Raw genomic sequence first — 19,280 nt, forward strand, 5'->3', positions numbered from 1 at the left:
GGGAGAGCCGTCTCCAGCGATCGTACAGACAAGTAACTTCCCCCCCACAGACAGATATCACACACGGATAAGGTTCAGTGTTCTTTATAAGCACTTCTTAAGGTACGGTTGAATGGTACAAGGAGGTCTGGACTCAGGGGTCCCCTCGATTCAAGTCTCTCAAAGCAGGGTAAGGGGTAGCGGGACAGTCTGTCTACCAGTCAGGTAGTTTGGATGAGATGATGACTAGCTCACAATCCTCGAGCTTGGTGGTTTAGTTGGTACGGGCCACGGCAGCGCCAGCAGGTCCCGGTGGAGATGGTCGGTACACGGTCCGCGGTAGCACCAGCAGGTCCCGGAAAGATGGTCGATGTACGGTCCGCGGCAGCGCCAGCAGGTCCCGGTGAGGATGGTCGTTACAACGGGCCGCGGCAGCGCCAGCAGGTCCCGACGAGGATGGTCGGTACACGGTCCGCGGTAGCACCAGCAGGTCCCGGAAAGATGGTCGATGTACGGTCCGCGGCAGCGCCAGCAGGTCCCGGTGAGGATGGTCGTTACAACGGGCCGCGGCAGCGCCAGCAGGTCCCGACGAGGATGGAGGTTGTAGAAGGCCGCGGCAGCGCCAGCAGGCAGGACGATGGTTCACAAGAGCGGGCTACGGCAGCGCCAGTAGTCCGTCAAGGCTGAGTTCTCTCGGTGTCTCTCGACTCCAGGATACAACTGCCTTCCTGCTCCGGAGTTGCCCCAGTTATAGGGCAGGCGCCCTTTGATGTCCGGACCCTCGCACTTGGAGGTCGGAGGGCCCGGGATGAAGGTGTCCAGACACCCAGCAGGGGGTGGAGCCAGCGCCTGGGGGAGCTGGAGGCGATCGGCACCTGGCGGGGGAAGAGCTCTTGACACTTCGTCCTCCCATTGACCTGCCAAGTGGTCCGCTCACCTCCCGGGTGGATGGTGGTGCCGGGATGTCGGGGCCGGCCAGGCCCGGGGTTAGGGTCGGGGCGAGGCCACGCGGCCTCGTGGTGCAGGGCCCAAGATGGCGGCTTGAACCGGCCGGGGGAGCCGGTGGGGCTGGGCCCCGTGATGAGTAGAGGTCCGAGGGCAGAAGATCCGTCGGGAGACGGGGTACAGGTGCTTTTCGTGGGTTATGCCTGGTGGGCCGGAGCTCGGGCCCTGTCATGCGGGGAGGGAGCAAGCCCTTCGTGTGGCCTGTCCAACATGCGTCCCCCCCAGCTGAAGGCGGGGAGAGTCACCCATCTCCTTGGGGACTCTCTTCGTCGAGGCGGAAAAAGCGGGACAGGCCATCCGCGTTGGCGTGGTCTTGGCCTGGTCGGTGCTCCACAGTGAAATCCATTCCCTGCAGGGAAATGGACCAGCGCAAGAGTTTTGGGTTCTCCCCCCGCATCTGCATCAGCCACTGCAGGGGTCGATGGTCGGTTTGTACCCGGAAGTGGGTACCGAAGAGATAGGGCCGGAGCTTTTTGAGGGCCCACACCACTGCGAAGGCCTCCCTCTCGATGGTGCTCCAGCGCTGTTCTCGGGCCAGGAGACGTCGACTGATGAAGGCCACCGGCTGGTCATGACCTTCGGGGTTTAACTGAGAAAGGACGGCTCCGATGCCGTGGTCGGAGGCGTCGGTCTGTACCACGAATCCCCGACTGTAATCGGGGGCCTGGAGCACAGGGGCGGTGCACAGGGCGGCCTTCAGCTTCTCGAAGGCCGCTTGACAATCGGGGTTCCAGTTAATCCGCTTCGGTTGGTTCTTGGACGTGAGACCCGTGAGGGGCCCCACGATGCTGCCGTAGTCCTTCACGAACCGCCGGTAGTAGCCGGTGAGCCCCAAGAAGGCTCGGACCTCGGTCTGGGTGACGGGGGGCTGCCAGGACTGAATGGCAGCAATCTTAAGTTGTAGCGGGGCCACCAGACCGCTTCCCACTTGGTGCCCAAGGTAGGTCACAGACCCTTGGCCAATTTGGCACTTGCCGGCCTTAATTGTGAGGCCGGCCCGCTGGAGGGCCTGTAGGACCTCTTGGAGGTGACGGAGGTGGTCGGGCCAGTGGCGGCTGTATACAGCGATATCGTCCAGGTAGGCAGCGCTGAACTCTTCGAGCCCCGCCAAGACCTGGTTCACGAGGCGTTGAAACGTGGCGGGGGCATTCTTCATGCCGAAGGGCATGACCTTGAATTGGTAGTGGCCATCGGGGGTAGAGAAGGCTGACCGTTCCTGAGCCCTGGGTGTGAGGCCGATCTGCCAGTAGCCCGCTGTTAGGTCGAAGATACTGAGGTAGCGGGCGGCCCCCAGCCGGTCGATCAGCTCGTCTGCTCGGGGGATCGGATGAGCGTCGGTCCGGGTGACAGCGTTCAAGCCCCGGTAGTCGACGCAGAATCTCAGTTCAGGTGCGGTGCCGGGGGCAGCGGCTTTGGGGACCAACACAACCGGACTGGCCCAGGGACTGTCCGAGGGCTCGATGACCCCGATTGTGAGCATCTTGGCCACCTCCTCCTGTATGCAGGCCCGTACCCGATCTGGTACGCGGTAGGCCCGGTGTCGGACAGGGGGACTGTCCCCGGTGTCCACGTCGTGCAAACACCAAGGGGTGACCCCGGGGGTGAGGGAGAACAGGGTAGCGAACTGCAGCAGGAGGTTCTGGCAGCCCTGGCGTTGCTCCGAAGTGAGGGCGTCAGAGAGCCGGACCCCGTCCACGGAGCCGTCATTCTCCTGAGTCTTCAGAAGATCCGGGAGGGGTTCGGAGTCTTCCTCTGCCCCACTGTCCGTAGCCATCAGGAGGCTGAGTTCTGAGCGCACAAAGTGTGGTTTGAGTCGGTTGGTGTGGAGGACCCGAAGGGGGTTCCGGGAGGTCCCCAGGTCGATGAGGTAAGTGACGGGGCTTTTGCGCTCGACCACTTTGAAGGGCCCCGTCCACTTATCTTGCAAGGCACATGGTTCGGTGGGGGACATCACCCATACTTGTTGTCCAGGCTCGAACTCAACGGAGGAGGCATTGTGATCATACCACTTCTTCATGTCCTCCTGGCTGGCCTCGAGGTTCGCCTTGGCCATCTCTCTGAAGCGCCGGGTCTGATTGCGTAGGGCCAGGAGGTATTTGAAGACGTCTGGAGGGGTCTTTAGGGGGGCCATCTCCCAACCTTCTTTTACTAGGCTGAGGGGCCCTCGCACAGGGTGCCCGTACAGGAGTTCGAAAGGGCTAAAACCGAGGGACTTCTGGGGAACTTCTCGGTAGGCGAAGAGGAGGCACGGGAGTAGTACATCCCACTGGCGACGGAGGGGCTCTTCCAATCCCCCAATCATCCCCTTGAGGGTGCGGTTAAAACGCTCCACTAGTCCGTTCCCTTGGGGGTGATAGGGGGTCGTGAATCTGTAGGTGACCCCGCATTGTTGCCAGAGGGACTTTGGATATAAAGTTCGTGCCTCGGTCGCTGACGACTTCTCGGGGGAAGCCTACCCGGGAGAAGATCCCCATTAGGGCCCGGCCAACCACCGGAGCTGTAACGGTCCGTAGGGGCACCGCCTCGGGGTAGCGGGTGGCATGGTCCACCAGTACTAAGATGAACCTGTGTCCTTGTGCCGTGCGGGGGTCCAGAGGCCCCACGATGTCTATCCCCACCCTCTCGAACGGGGTGGTGACCACAGGGAAGGGTTGCAGAGGGGCTTTCAGCTTCCGACCACTCTTCCCGCTGGCTTGGCATGTGGGGCAAGATCGGCAGTGGTTCAGGACGTCGTTCCTCATTTTCGGCCAGAAAAAGTGGGTCACTAGGCGGCTGTACGTTTTATCTTGGCCCAGGTGTCCAGCCAGGGGGACATCGTGGGCCAGGTTGAGCAGAAAGTCTCTGAAGCGGAGAGGTACCACCAGTACTCGACCGGCCCCCAGCTCGGCGATTCTTTGCTCGCTGTATAGCAGGTCGTTATCCCAGAAGACCCAGTGAGTTCCGGTGGAGTCCCCTGCGTTCTGGGCGCTGGCTTGTTGGCGGAGTCCCTCGAGGGAGGGACAGGTCTTTTGTTCCTGGCGGAACTGTGCTTGGGTGGGCCCCCCCTCTTGACGCCACTGAGCCAGGTCAGGAAGGTCCTGGGGTTGCGCGTCCCCTTCGGTCGTCGGGTCTGGGAGGCTGGCCTCGTCGTTGTCTTCTACTGGGGCGACTGGGGGCGGAGGTGCTGGCCATTCTGGTTCTTCTGAACGAGGGACGGCACGGGCGGCCATGGACCGGGTGGTTATGCAGGCCCAGTCCGGGAGGCCCAGCATCCCCAGGTGCTCTCTTCTCTCAACGGTGGCGCAAGGGGAACTCTCGAGGTCATTCCCCAGGAGGCAGTCCACGGGGGCATCGTCCCGGACCGTCACCTTCAACAGGCCGGAGACCCCTCCCCATTCGAATGGGACGCAGGCCATTTGACACATACTTTCAGAGTTGTCTGCCGAGCGGACGGGGCAGAGAATGTTCGGCAGGATCTGCTCGGGCTTCACCAGGTGACAGCGGACGGCCGTCACACTGGCGCCTGTGTCACGCAAGGCCTCGGCTCGCTGTCCATTAATGGTCACCCACTGACCGTATTTCCTGGTGTTAGCGGGTAGGGGAGCCCGCGGGACCATGTCTCTTCCCCCTAAGCACGCCAGGACCATGGCGGCCGGTTCCCACTCTTGCTGGGCCGGCTCATACTCCTCTGGTTCCTCCAATGATCGCTCTTCCCCCAGGGCGGCGGCAGCTACCTGGCGGGGCTTGGGTGTTTGGTTGTGCGGGCAGCTCGGGTCATTGGCGTAGTGGCCGACTCGCTGGCATCGGTGGCACGTGACGTTGGCTCGGACCCCAGGACGCCACGGGGGGTTGCCCCGACCGGCCGGAGCCGGGGTGCTGGCCACGTGTGTTGCGGGCAAGGCATCTCTCCCTCGCCCCTGGCCCCCTCCTCCTCCCCGAGGACGGTGCTGGCCTTGGTTGTTTCTGTTCTGTTCGTGTGGCCCCCTCCGGCCCACTCGGGTGCTTTCCCATCGGTCAGCTTCGGCGTCGAGCTGCCGGGGGTCAGTCAGCTTACTGTCGAGGAGGTGCTGCCTGAGCTCGACGAAGCAGTTGTTCGACAGGTGCTCCCATACCATCAGGTTAAAGAGTTGTTCGTAGGTGGTGACCTGGCTCCCCTTTATCCAACCCTCGAAGGCTCGGCTGAAATAGTTCACGTATTCTACCCAAGTTGTACCTGGGATCCGGGTGCAATCTCTGAACCTCTGGCGGTACATCTCGGGTGTGAGGCCGTAGCGGGTGAGGAGGGCAGCCTTCATGTGGTCGTAGGACGACATTTGGTGATCTGGGAGCTGCAGTAGGGCATCGCGACCCTCGTTGATAAACCTCCCCCAAAGTCCAGCTCCCCAATCACTCCGGTCGATCCGGTGGGAGGTCATGGCGATCTCGTAGGCTTTAAACCACTGTTGTATGTCGTCTTCTCGGACATACTCGCGGACAACATCCTTGGGGATGTGGACTTTTTTCTCGATTGGCCCCGGGGTGTGTGGTCGCTCAGGGACCCCCAGTTCCTTATTCTGTTTCCGAAGTTCTATTTCCGCCAGTTTGCGCTCGAGCGTTATTTTTTTCTCCTCCAGCTCTCTCTGTCTCTGCTTCTCTTCTCGTTCATCTCGGAGCCGCATGTGCTCGAGGTTGAGTTTCTGTTCAGCTAACTTGAGTTCCCCATCCATCTTGAGTCGTGCCATTTCCAACTCGTGCAATCTGGTTCTTTCTCTTTCTCGGATCTCCTCCTGCGAGAGGCCCGTTCCCCGCTCCTCGGGAGCCGTGGCGTTCCCCTCTGGTGTGATGCTGCTTTGGTCGGAGGGTCCGGCGACCCCAGTTTCTGTCCACGACTCTAGGGCGTGCTTTAGATCATCTTTGGTACTCAGGCCGGTGGTAGCAATGCCAAGTTCTATGCAGAATTGTCTCAGTTCGCGGTGGTTGTATTCTTCTAATTTATCCATTTGGAATTTCTCGGTGGAGTTGCTATCTTTGGCTGACATCGTGTTTTTGTCGTGGGGTGAGCTACTCTCTGTACGATTACGCGTTGATTCGGATCGCGCCGCTGGCCACCAATGTTAGAAAGGATAGACGGACCGGGAGGGTCGGCCGGGGTCAGGAGGAGAGGTCTCCGGGGAGAGCCGTCTCCAGCGATCGTACAGACAAGTAACTTCCCCCCCACAGACAGATATCACACACGGATAAGGTTCAGTGTTCTTTATAAGCACTTCTTAAGGTACGGTTGAATGGTACAAGGAGGTCTGGACTCAGGGGTCCCCTCGATTCAAGTCTCTCAAAGCAGGGTAAGGGGTAGCGGGACAGTCTGTCTACCAGTCAGGTAGTTTGGATGAGATGATGACTAGCTCACAATCCTCGAGCTTGGTGGTTCAGTTGGTACGGGCCGCGGCAGCGCCAGCAGGTCCCGGTGGAGATGGTCGGTACACGGTCCGCGGTAGCACCAGCAGGTCCCGGAAAGATGGTCGATGTACGGTCCGCGGCAGCGCCAGCAGGTCCCGGTGAGGATGGTCGTTACAACGGGCCGCGGCAGCGCCAGCAGGTCCCGACGAGGATGGTCGGTACACGGTCCGCGGTAGCACCAGCAGGTCCCGGAAAGATGGTCGATGTACGGTCCGCGGCAGCGCCAGCAGGTCCCGGTGAGGATGGTCGTTACAACGGGCCGCGGCAGCGCCAGCAGGTCCCGACGAGGATGGAGGTTGTAGAAGGCTGCTGCAGCGCCAGCAGGCAGGACGATGGTTCACAAGAGCGGGCTACGGCAGCGCCAGTAGTCCGTCAAGGCTGAGTTCTCTCGGTGTCTCTCGACTCCAGGATACAACTGCCTTCCTGCTCCGGAGTTGCCCCAGTTATAGGGCAGGCGCCCTTTGATGTCCGGACCCTCGCACTTGGAGGTCGGAGGGCCCGGGATGAAGGTGTCCAGACACCCAGCAGGGGGTGGAGCCAGCGCCTGGGGGAGCTGGAGGCGATCGGCACCTGGCGGGGGAAGAGCTCTTGACACTTCGTCCTCCCATTGACCTGCCAAGTGGTCCGCTCACCTCCCGGGTGGATGGTGGTGCCGGGATGTCGGGGCCGGCCAGGCCGGGGTTAGGGTCGGGGCGAGGCCACGCGGCCTCGTGGTGCAGGGCCCAAGATGGCGGCTTGAACCGGCCGGGGGAGCCGGTGGGGCTGGGCCCCGTGATGAGTAGAGGTCCGAGGGCAGAAGATCCGTCGGGAGACGGGGTACAGGTGCTTTTCGTGGGTTATGCCTGGTGGGCCGGAGCTCGGACCCTGTCATGCGGGGAGGGAGCAAGCCCTTCGTGTGGCCTGTCCAACAGATAACAATACATATTGTGATCATTTTGATATGGAAGAACAGAACGTAACATTAGTGGGTTGGCATTACAAGGAATTGACAGTTCCTCGAGAGGCCGGTTATTACCCTGCTTGTTGCCCCATTGTGAACAGTACGGATACTTCATTGTATATAAATTTCTCAGGAATAGTGTTGTACAAACACACGGTCCTCTTAGTGAATAAAGAGAATCCAAGTATTTTCGGGATGAACTCCAGGTATGCTGCAGTGAATTACAAGATGCCCATTTATGCACACCCAGGGTTTTTCTTCTTGTCTAATGGGACTTATTCCAGTGTCTATAATGGTACAGACGATGTAGCCATTGGAATGGTATTGTTATTGGGTGGGCCCTGTAAATATGCCAAACCTAAAATAGGATGGGTTAAAAGGACACTAACGAAAGAATTTTGTGAGGAAGTGACCGATATAAAAGGTCAATAATTACAGTAATGGTATCACTTTTGGATACATTCTTTCCTCTATCTTCACATTGAGTGGTACTTCCAAGGCCAGGGGTGAGAAGGCTAGAGAATACTTTGGATGCAAGCTGCAAATTCTATCTAATACTACAGTGGCAGCTTTGCCCGACATAACCACACAGTTGGAGAGTATGCGGATATAATCGGAAGAGACTAGATATGCAGTGGATTTTATTCTAGCCAAGAGTGGTGGTGTATGTGCGGTAGTCGGTGATCAGTGTGTGGTCGGGATCAAGAATATGAAAAAGAATATTACCAAACACATTTTAGATATTCATGACAATGTCAAGGGAATGGAAAGTGGGAATTGGATTTGGTCCCTTTTCAGCAGCTGGGGCTGGATTTTTGAAAAAGTGATTTATCTTATTGTGGTATTGATGCTCTGCTGTGTCCTCGTTCAGTGTCTTCCCTTTTGTTGTTCCTATTGTACCACAGTTTTCACTCCCAAAAAGAAAATATCAATTCATGACACAAATGCCACTAAAATGCTTCAGAAATATGTTGATTATTTGATGAATCTTGATGAGGAATATTTGAGAATTCATCCCTCCTTGCTGTTTCCCTTTCTGATGTTGATGGTATGGAGTGCTCATAGCTGCACCCTAATGTGATACTCTATTATTACTCGTTCTTTGCTATAGTTAAAAATGTTTTAGCTCATGCTAAAATGAGGGTCTGTTAGAATAGACCCATGAATGCTTACGCAGTGCCCTATATAAGTTAGCATTCACTGCACCATTTTCTGTTTAGACGCCATTTTGAATGATGATCAAAACTAATCCTTTACTGTTTCTGACAAATGCTTCTGTTGAGTTTTGTCTCTGCAATAATGAACTGTTAGTACCAGTGATTAGCTTTTCCACTAGATAGAGGCCCGCTCCCACTTGTTTGGTGGTGGGCACAGGGTGAAACGACCTTGGATTGTACTAGGTTGTGTATGATACAAGAACCGAAACCTTTTTTTTGTATTTCACTGTCCAGCTGCATCAGCCTGGAAATTTCCACTGTGGGTGTGTTTTCGCCCGGGTATGAAATGTGCATAATGTATTGTTTTGCTTGCTGATCTTTAGTTCCCTCTGTACCACTCTTCGAGACTGTGCAGACGGGGCTCTACTCTGAGTGAATCTGAATAAAACAATTATTGGTATATTCCCCACTGTTCCTCCAACTCTTAATTTGGTATGGAAGGCTGAGAGGTGGACGAGGTGACCCAGGTGGCCCCAAGCAGGTCACTTCCTTCAGTGCCCAACATTTTCTCCAAATTGGTAAAGATTGGAGTGGGAATAGTAAATGTCATCCCTTTAGGGTTCAGCACCTTCCTCAAATTGGTTTAGATTGGAGTAGGAATTGTAAATGTCATCCCTTTAGTGTGCAACACTGTCTTCAAATGGTTTATGTTGGAGTAGGAATAGTAAATGTCATACCTCCTTAGTGCCCAACACTTACCCCAACTTTGTTTAGATTGGAGTGGGAACAGTAAATGTCACTCCATTAGTGTCCAACACTTTCATCAAATTGATTTATGTTGCAGTGGGAATAGTAAATGTCACCCCTTTAGTGTTCAGCACCTTCTTCAAATTGGTTTATAGCGGGGTAGGAATTGTAAATGTCACCCTTTAGTGTTCAACACTGTAATGGTTTATGTTGGAGTAGGAAGAGTAAATGTCACCCCCTTAGTGTCCAACACTTCCCCAAATTTGTTTCCATTGGAGTTAGTATTTGTGTCCAACATCTTCGCTAAATTGTTGTGGAGTTGAGTGGGAATAGTAAATGTCACCCCGCTAACATTCATCACCTTCTCCAAACTGGTTTAGATTGGAGTGCGAATAGTAAATGTCACCCTTTTGGTGTTTAACAGTTTCTTTAAATGGTTTACATTAGAGTGTGATTATTTAATTTAATACTTTTAGTGTGAAATACTTTTTAAAATTGTATTTCTATGTAGTGCAAGCATTTTTTGGTATTTAATTAGGATTATTGGTCGTTTGAAAGAAAGCAGTTAGTTGTATATTTGTAATAAACAACATTATTATTTTCATATTTTCATAGAATAAACACATGTAACACATTTTTCTATTTTTAGTTATTTATTCAAAGTTTATTTACTGTATATTCTTACATTTTTAAACATGTATTTCTATTTAAAAACAAACATTTATATATTGGTAAATAAAACTATTTTAATACATATGCATTGTTAAATAAACAGTGAAAATCATATTTAAATGCTATTGTATGCTGTATATTTCCCAGGTTTTGTTTCTATTGTTTAACATTTTTAAAAATGTCTTAAATTGTTTCATAAACATATTTTCAACATCATTTTAACATACGTTTTTTCAGTATATATTAAATTTGTGTATATTTTTTATATCAATATTTAATTTATGCTTTACTTTTTTTAATACATTTATTCAAAATGTTTTGTACTTATTATTCCATTAATTTCTATGGGATATAGTCTTAATTTTAGTTTCATTTAGAAACCATTTTTTTTACTGCACCTTCTGTTTTGTAGTCTAATTGTGTCATCTTTAGTCTATTTCTGGGGATCTAGGTCCCGGTAGGGTGCTGCTACTAGTTTGAATAGGTAAGGCCCTTTAAAAAAAAAATGGTTTTTGAGGCTAGGGGGGATTTAGAGGAGAGGTCTAGAGCTTAGTTATAGTGTTGTCTGTGGGTCTTTTGTATATTTAGTTTTATTAAGTGTAGTGTTTTTTTATTAGTTTGTAGATTTCGGTTTTCGTATACTGTTTTAGTATTGTATTGATATGTTATGTTATATTGTGTTATCAAATTAAAAATAGCTTTATTCGATTTAAGAACTAAATCATAAAAGCACAATTTTAAACATTCATTTAAATGCATTTCTAAAAAACATTTTTCAGAGAAAAAAGAAAAAAATTACATTGATAGTTAAACAATAATCAGGGGTCAAGCACCCCCATACATTTTCTGTAATAATACCATTTTTCAAATAAGAAGCAACAGATAACATGGTCAACTCATCATCTAAAATTTGTAACGCTAGGACCGCTGTGCGACATTGTCTCAAGCTCCATTATTTTAAAATTGGTTTTAAAAATCTTTTTCTTGGGTACAAATAAAACTTACAGAATAAAGTAATATACAATGTAGATTGTTGCGATATAGCATCACACGGGCAAACACCCACATTTTTGGACCAATCATTAGTTGTAGGGAAGCTTATAAGTCTGTGAAAGGACCCCAGTCGAAATCGAGTTAAGAGTATCCTATCATAGCTCCCCGGTACACAAACTAAATATGGCTTCGTGGCAGAACATGATAGCATTGGTTGATTGTCCAGAACTGTAGGTTTAACAATCTCCAGAGTAAGTCTAATGGTGTGTAAATGCGCTAGACAGATTGCTTTTAATTCCTTTCTTGAAATTGCAACAATACTGTCAGGACTTTCGAAATATTCAGGGTGGCCGATGTCACTCGAGAACTTTTTTATATAATTTAACCACGTGATAGCGGTCACCCTAGACAACCCCAAACAGTCCCTGACAACGTCCCGATTTAAAATTAGTATCCTCAGAGGCCCATACCTTGTGCCACAACAACAACGGTTCAATTTTAATCAGGTCTGTAATATACGACAGGCCTAGTTACGAATGGCAGATAAAGTTAGCCGTGCTTTTAGGGGCAGCCAATTAATATTTGGTAAATGCATTTTCTATTAGCTGTATCGATTGCACATCCCTGTAGCCCCAAATGCCCGCCCCGTACATTGCTGTAGATAGGCACTTAGCTTTATATATCAGTATTAACTCTGGCACCGGTCTTCTGCCCAGTCTTCTAGCAAAGTTGGACAGTGCACCGATTGTCCTAATAAACATCAGTTTTCTCGCCCACACAGCTGGTACCCAAGTCCCAAGGTAGTCAAATTGGATATCTAAATATGGGAAACTACTAATACATTCCACTTTAGTATTTTCAATGAGAATATCATGACACCTAGCACTGTTTTTACCACATTTCATTATGTAGGTCTTTGATATATTTACTTTCAGTCCCCTTGAACCCATGAACACTATAAAACTGTTTAAAACTCTCTGCAATCCTAATTGGGTGCGAGCCATTAAAACCGCATCATCTGCGTAAAGCAGTGCGGGCACAGGTTGTTTATTTATAAAAGGGAGATCCTGGCATTGTTTAGTTAAAAATTGTCCTAAATCGTTAATATATAAAGTAAAAAGAAATGGGGCGAGGACACCGCCTTGCCTCACTCCTTTACTAATAGGAAATTTGGGTGTACGCTCGCCCCGCTTTCCAAACCGGACCCTTGTACCAGCATCACTATACAACTCTCTCATAAAAAGTATAAGGGGGGAATCCACGCCCATTTCCTTTAATATGCTCCACAATCTGTCATGCCTTACGCAGTCAAAAGCGGAGCTCAAATCCACGAATGCTAAAAATAATTTTCCTTGCTTGGCTTGCGTGTATTTGCCAATCACAAGGTTTAAATTTAACCCCTGTTCAGTGGTCCCTAGACCCTGACAGAAGCCATATTGCAATTTAGAAAGAACACCTCTCTCTTCCGCCCAGGTCTGTAACCTGTTTAAGATGATACACCCAGTTATTTTTAGAAAGGAGTCCAAAAGGGAGCTCGGCCGATAACAAGTCGGATTATTGTGATCCCCCTTTTTAAATATTGGCACCACTATAGAATCCAACCAGGATGGAATCAGGCCCTGTTGGCAGCAAGCTTTTAAAACGTGGGTTAATAGTGGCCCCCAGAACAGGAGATTAGATTTATACATGTCCACCGGCACTCCATCTGGACTGGGGGCTTTGCCTGTAGCGCTATCATTTAGAGCACTTGTAACCTCATTCAAGGAGAAACGTAAATCCAGGGGGAACATACAACTGTGTTCAGGCAGCAAAGAGGGACCCTGTTCTACATGGGCCCTCTCTTGCTTCTCGTCATTATATAAATTAGTAAAGTGCTCTACCCATGTTGCTTCACTAATAGCTATATCTATTGAAGGTAGATCTCTGGGAGCTAGTAGGGGCGCATTAACCACCTTCCAGAAGCTATTATTATCTCTAAGCACACAGGCGTTGTGCAGAGCTTGCCATGCCTGGGCTCTTAATATCTTTTTGCGTGAGGAAAGCGCCATTTTATAGGCGCTCCTTGCCAATCTTCTATCACTTTGGTAACTATCCTGCCTGTGTAGCACTCTCTTTAAATTTGCAAGTGCTTTAGTGCAACCCGCGTCAAACCATCCATGTTTCATCTGCTGTCTTTCCTTGATATTCACTGTTAATGACTTCTTAGTCTCCTTCATAATAATACCAAATTAATTTAAAACCTCGATATCGGCGGCAAACTCATAGAGGCAGGCAACCACAGCCCTATTACACTTGATTATTAGTGTTTTTGTGTTATGTTATTTGCTTTCAGTTATTAAGTGTAATTTATATGTACTTTTGGGAATGTCATTTTTTTACGGGTTGGTTTTCTGTTTTACTTTGCAGGTTTTTGGCTACAAACGTGTCTTATGGCCCTTGAGATTTACCTTTTATTTTAAAAGAAATCTCTTTTGGTTTATAATAAACCAATATTTTCATCTTTGATGACCTTTTTTGGGGTTTCCAAGAGTGTTTCTTTTTTTAAACCCTTTTCCAAGGTTTGCATGGTTCCTAGATGCTTTGAATTGCTCTGAGGGATCTCTATTGGATTGGTTTTATTTTTGCTTTTTTGGGGGGCCTTTTCAGATAATATTTTTTTCTAATTTTGGTGGATTCAACTTTTTGACTATGTGTATATAGAGGATGATCTGCAGCTTCAGAACAGTAAGTCATATTTATTTTATGTGTTTTGGTGGGAAATGTTTCATGTTATTATTTATGTGATTGTTATTTGGGAATGTGTATTTTATGTGTTCTAACTATTTTATGTAAGGGATTGAGTTTGTTCTTTGAGCTTTTTGGTCAGGGAAGTTTGGATTTTTAATAAAAACATTCATATGTTATTTTATTATATCAGTATTATTTACGATTTGAAAATTGTATGTTTTGCCTGATGTGATAAAATATTATTTATATAAAAAATGCTTTGTCTTGTTAGTTAAGATTATATTATAGTTTTTTGGGAGTTTTGTAGGTTGGTATTTATTTTATAATATGCTTTTGGCTATTATTGAATAGTAATATACTTGTTTATGAAGAGCGTGACTTTAATTGCAGCATGTTGTGCATTCATTTGGTTTGTTTGCTGAGTTTAGGTGCAATTTGGGTTACAGCTTGCTCCAGTTGTAGTTGTTGGTAACTTTGCTGTTTTTTATAATACTTCTGTAAATTCATAGAATGTAGGTTGGGTTCTTCCTAGAGTGCATTGGAAGGCATTCTGCCATCCTTCCACTGCGTTGTTTGTTTTGACTTCCTGTGCCAGGGTGCTGTCATAGACAGTCCAAATTGACTGTACCATAGTCAAAACTTAATGCAGATTGTTGGAGGTGTCTCCCTATGCTTTGATTGAAGTGGCAGTAGCAGCTTTGTATGGCTGTGCACTGGTAAAGTTTTACAATGATTTGAATCATGGCTTGTTCGAAGTCTATGATTATTTTTGTGGGTAGTAGCTGTTTATTTTATTTTTAATGTGGTTTTAGAGTTCATAGTAAGTGCTACTTTGTTTATTTGGTATTAGGGCATATGTGTGTTTTAATACTCACCATGCATGGTGTATATTTGAGTGAATGGTTTGGAACACATTTTGAAAGTCTCATCCATCATCCAGGTTCGACAATGGGTTAGTTTTAGTAAGTTATCTGCTGTAGAAAATATTAAAATGTGTCTATCATTGTTTAGGTTGTCACATAACAGAAAGGGTTCCCAATCATGTGTTATTTGTAAGTGTTTAGGTATTTTTAATCTTGGTATCTTCTAGGGGCAGTAGAAGTTTCACTGGTGGCTTATTTAGTTTGTGCAATTAAACTTTTCAAAGAGGGTGTAAGCGGTTGGCCTGTGATGTGTTGAGGGACTCTAGGGAGTATATCTTTTTAGATTTTGGTTGTGGGTTTTTGGAAGCTAGTGCTTGCCTTGTTTATATCCTGCAATAAGTCCCTTACTTCTATTTCTGTCACATTTGGGAGGTGGTTTTGTTCCCTTACATTAATCACAACATTATCTTTTGTAGTTGCCTTCCCATAGCATGCATTAGAATAATATTTGGTACATTTCCAATTTATATTTTCCATCAATGTACTTTCTTGTTTGTAGGTGTAGCGCATGTGACTCAAGGGCTGATTATGAGTTCGACTGCCGGACTGCCGTTGCGACGGTTGGGAGAAGTTGGCGGCATCCCGACTGCCACATTACAAGTTAATCACCAGGCCAGCGGCGTGCCGGCTGCGGTCTTGAGGTGGTTGCATGCTTCAGCTCAGAGAGTGAGCCTGAAGGTAGTGCCGCCGCACTGTCAAGCGAGCACTGTTGCTACGCACCGAATTGTGCATGGCCAACAATGTACGCATGATAGTGCAGGCATCAGGGGGCACAACATGTGCACCCAACGACAATGCCCAATGATCAAAAGCACCCGGAGGCTCTGTTTGGGGCACCTTCCCTGGCTTCCCGACAACCTTTTCATGGCAGGGTCCCCTCCATAAAAGGTCGGCAGAAATCCAACATGTAATTAGCACGGCAGTGCCGGCATCGGCACCCCCTTCAATCCCCCCACCTTCCCTACCACCGCAGAATCCAGGAGCCTGGCGCTGCCAGCGGTCCGATCCATATGTTTGTTATCAGGTGGTGGCATCAGCGGTGTTCCTGATGCCTCAGCAGTCCCCAAACCATCGGACTCAGAATCAGCCCCCTAGTAACTGCTTTCCTTTCCGGTATGTTACTTATCTTGCTTTTTCTGTCATTTTACCTGAAAGTAGTGTAATAATATTAATAATTAGAATTGTAAAATGGTTATGTTTGTTATTTAGGGAAAAATGTATGCAACTGCTTTTCTAATTTATACTTGCATGTATGTTCTTCCTACATATTTCAAACCTTTTTTAAGCTTATATATTGGGGATGTTGTAACGTGGAGCAGGTGCTTTCTTTTCTGTTGGAAGAAAAAAAGAACATCAATTTAATTTTTAAATGTTTATTTGCTGGTAGTTTCTAGAGGTTGTTACTTTTTATTACTTTTGGGGTGAGTTTCTTTTTTAAGAAAATGTATATATACTTTTTATGTCTTTTTTCTGGTTTGCGATTTGTGTTTTCTGGCAAATTAGTAATTTTCTAAGTTGTAGAGTTTTCTGTTAGTCAGTACATGTAAAGAAGTTGGATTGTGTTTTATTAATTATTTTCTATTTTTCGGTCATAATTTTAATTGCAAATAAGTTTTAGTTTAAATATAATATACAACACAAAAGAAGGGTCAAGGCACCAATGTCCCACACGTGGTGACAAAATATTAGGAAAGTTCAAATGACAGTGGAGGTGCAATGAACCTGGAGTACAACCCTTCTATGCTCGTAAATGGAAAACATTTTCCAAAACAAGCTATACAATTGGTGGTTCAGCACTCAAGAAAAGTATTGCAGAGTACATTTGCTTAATGCATACATTCTTGTATAGAATATATAGAACCAATAATCATCACAATTTATTGTTGAGTCACAAAAATACATATAGAGAAGATTTCTTTTTTCAGTAAGTCTTCATTCGTTTTTATCTTCTAAAAACCACATCAGCGAATAGTAGCCAATGCGTTCCGTCCAACAAGGACTTCTTCAGGGCTACCAAAATGTTACAAAAAGACAATCATATATTTACAATATATACAAAATTCCAAAACATGGTCTATTTATAGCTTGAATCGAAGCAGATGCTTATAAAATGTTAAAGTCAAATTAGATGAGTGACTAAATATCAAGAAAAACACATAAATTCATCACACCATTTTTTAGAATGATTGTGAATATATATTCTCATTAACCTCATACTGACAGTGTAAATATGCAATATATCATTCAAGAGTAAGAGTTTTATATTCAATTTATTTGGCAAACAGCTCTGGACTTTCACAAAGAAGGGAAAAATAGCCCTCAGTATAGCATTCCATGAAACCAATTATAAGAAAACAATTCATAGGTGCCCTTCTTAGAGAACACTAAGATCAAGTATTAATATCTTCCAGGCAGACATACCTCTGTTATTTGAGATGTCATCAGTAATGTCATCATTGATGTCACTGACCATGTCATGAGTCATGACGTCATCAGCAGTGCATTGCGGGGGCGCGAGTTATAGTTAGCTCAGTGAAATGTCAGCCTAACTATAATGTCCCCGAAACCTGTGTTTTTTGCAGTGAATTTCTAAGGTTTTTTAAATGCTCATACTAACTATAACATCCCTGAAAATTGTGTTTTTTCAGTGAATTTCAAAAGTTTTTAAAATGCTAATTTCTAACTATTCCTAGGTAGGTTGGACATGTACAGAAAGAGGAAGAAAGGTGCAGAAAGAAGCAAGAGAAGTGCAGAAAGATGCAAGAGAGGTGCAGAAAAAGGAAGAAAGGTGCAGAAAGAAGCAGTAAAAATGCAGAAAGAGGCAACAGAAGTCCAGAAAGAGGACGAAAGGTGCAAAAAGAAGCAAAAGAAGTGCCGAAAGAACAACAGAGATGCAGAAAGAGGCCTACTTTGACTGTACCTTTCCACAAACTCATACAATGTAGCCTAATCACTAATCCTTCTCCCAAGATGTCTTAAACCTCACTTTTCTCTTGAAGGTTCACTATTCATCGACTGCTCAGAATGTTAGGCCTACCAAATGTAAAATAGCAATCCTACCATATCACTGTTGTAAGTCTGACTAAGTTTTGTCTCTGTTTTTACCTAGTGACATGCTACATAAAAATATACATACAAATACTTGAATATCTGTGTTTCAAATAGCTTACTCTGTAAATATGTGTACAAGTGTATGTATTTGTTTATGCTCATACTATAGAGCATATGAGTATTCAATAGTATATTTGAGGGGCTCTATAACACCTATATACACAAGACATGTCTGCCTGTGCAACTGAATGACAGAGCAGAACTGAGAACATTTAACCACCTATAGGAGAAGTTACCCGCTCTTTAAACCACCATCTTCAGATGCATAACACATGTGAGAATACATATACGAGTAGACATATACCTCAGTCACGAGAGCACACAGAACTTTAAACTTGACAGCTTGCACTTCATATTTGAGTACAGAAAAAGGCAAGAGAAGTACAGAAAGAAGCAAGATAAATGAAAAAAACAAGAGAGGTGCAGAAATAATAACAAATGTGCAGAAAGAGGCAAGAGAAGTGCAGCAAGAGGCAAGAGGGGTGTAGAAAGAGGCAAGAGAAGTGCAGAAAGAAGCAAAAGAGGTGCAGAAAGATATAAGAGAATGGCAGAAAGAGGCAAGAGAGGTATAGAAAGAGGCAAGAGAGGTACAGAAAAAGGGAGAAAAGGTGCAGAAATAGGTAACAGGGGTACATAAAGAAGCAAGAGAGGTGCAGAAAGAAGCAAGAGAAGTGCAGAAATAAGCAAGAGAGGTGCAGAAAGAGTCAAGAGGGTTGCAGAAAGAAGCAAGAGAGGCACAGAAAGAGGGAAAAGGGGTGCAGAAAGAGGCTAGAGGGGTGCAGAAAGAAGCAAGAGAGGTGCAGAAAGAAGCAAGAAAGGTACAGAAAGATGGACAGGGATGGATAAAGAAGGAAGAGGGGTGAAGAAAGAGACAAGAGTGGTGCAAAAAGAAGTAAGAGAAGTGCAGGAAGAAGCAACAGAGGTGCAGAAAGAGGCAAGAGCAATGCAGGAAGAGGCAAGAGAAGTGCAGAAAGGGACAAGAGAAGTGCAGAAAGAAGCAAGAGAAGTACAAGAAGAAACAACAGAGATACAGAAAGAGGCAAGAGAAGTGCAGGCGGAGGCAAGAGAAGTGCAAAAAGGGGCAAGAGAAGTGCAGAAAGAAGTAAGAGAAGTACAGAAAGAGGCAATAGAAGCGATGAAAGAGGCAATAGAAGCAAAGAAAGAAGCAAGTAAAGTGCAGAAAGAGGCAAGAGAACTGCAGGAAGAGGCAAGAGATGTGCAGAAAAAGGCAAGTGAGGTGCAGAAAGAGGCAAGGGATGTGCAGAAAGAGGCACGTGAGGTGCGGAAGAAGAAGAGAGGTACAGAAAGAGGCAAGAGAAGTGCAGAAAGAGGCAAGAGAGGTGTTGAAAGAGGCAAGAGGTGTGCAGAAAGAAGCAAGAGAAGTGCAGAAAGAAGCAACAGGTGCAGAAAGGTGGAAGAGGGTGGAGAAAGAGATAAGAGGGGTATAGACAGAAGCAAGAGAGGTACAGAAAGAAACAAGAGAAATGCAGAAAGACGCAACAGAGGTGCAGAAAGAGTCAAGAGGAGTGCAGTAAGAGGCAAGAGAAGTGTAGAAAGAAGCAACAGAGATGCTGAAAGAGGCAACAAAAGTTCAGAAAAAGGCAAGGGAGGTGC

The sequence above is a fragment of the Triturus cristatus genome, chromosome 11, assembly GCF_964204655.1.
Source record: "Triturus cristatus chromosome 11, aTriCri1.1, whole genome shotgun sequence".
Classification (NCBI taxonomy): Eukaryota; Metazoa; Chordata; class Amphibia; order Caudata; family Salamandridae; genus Triturus; species Triturus cristatus.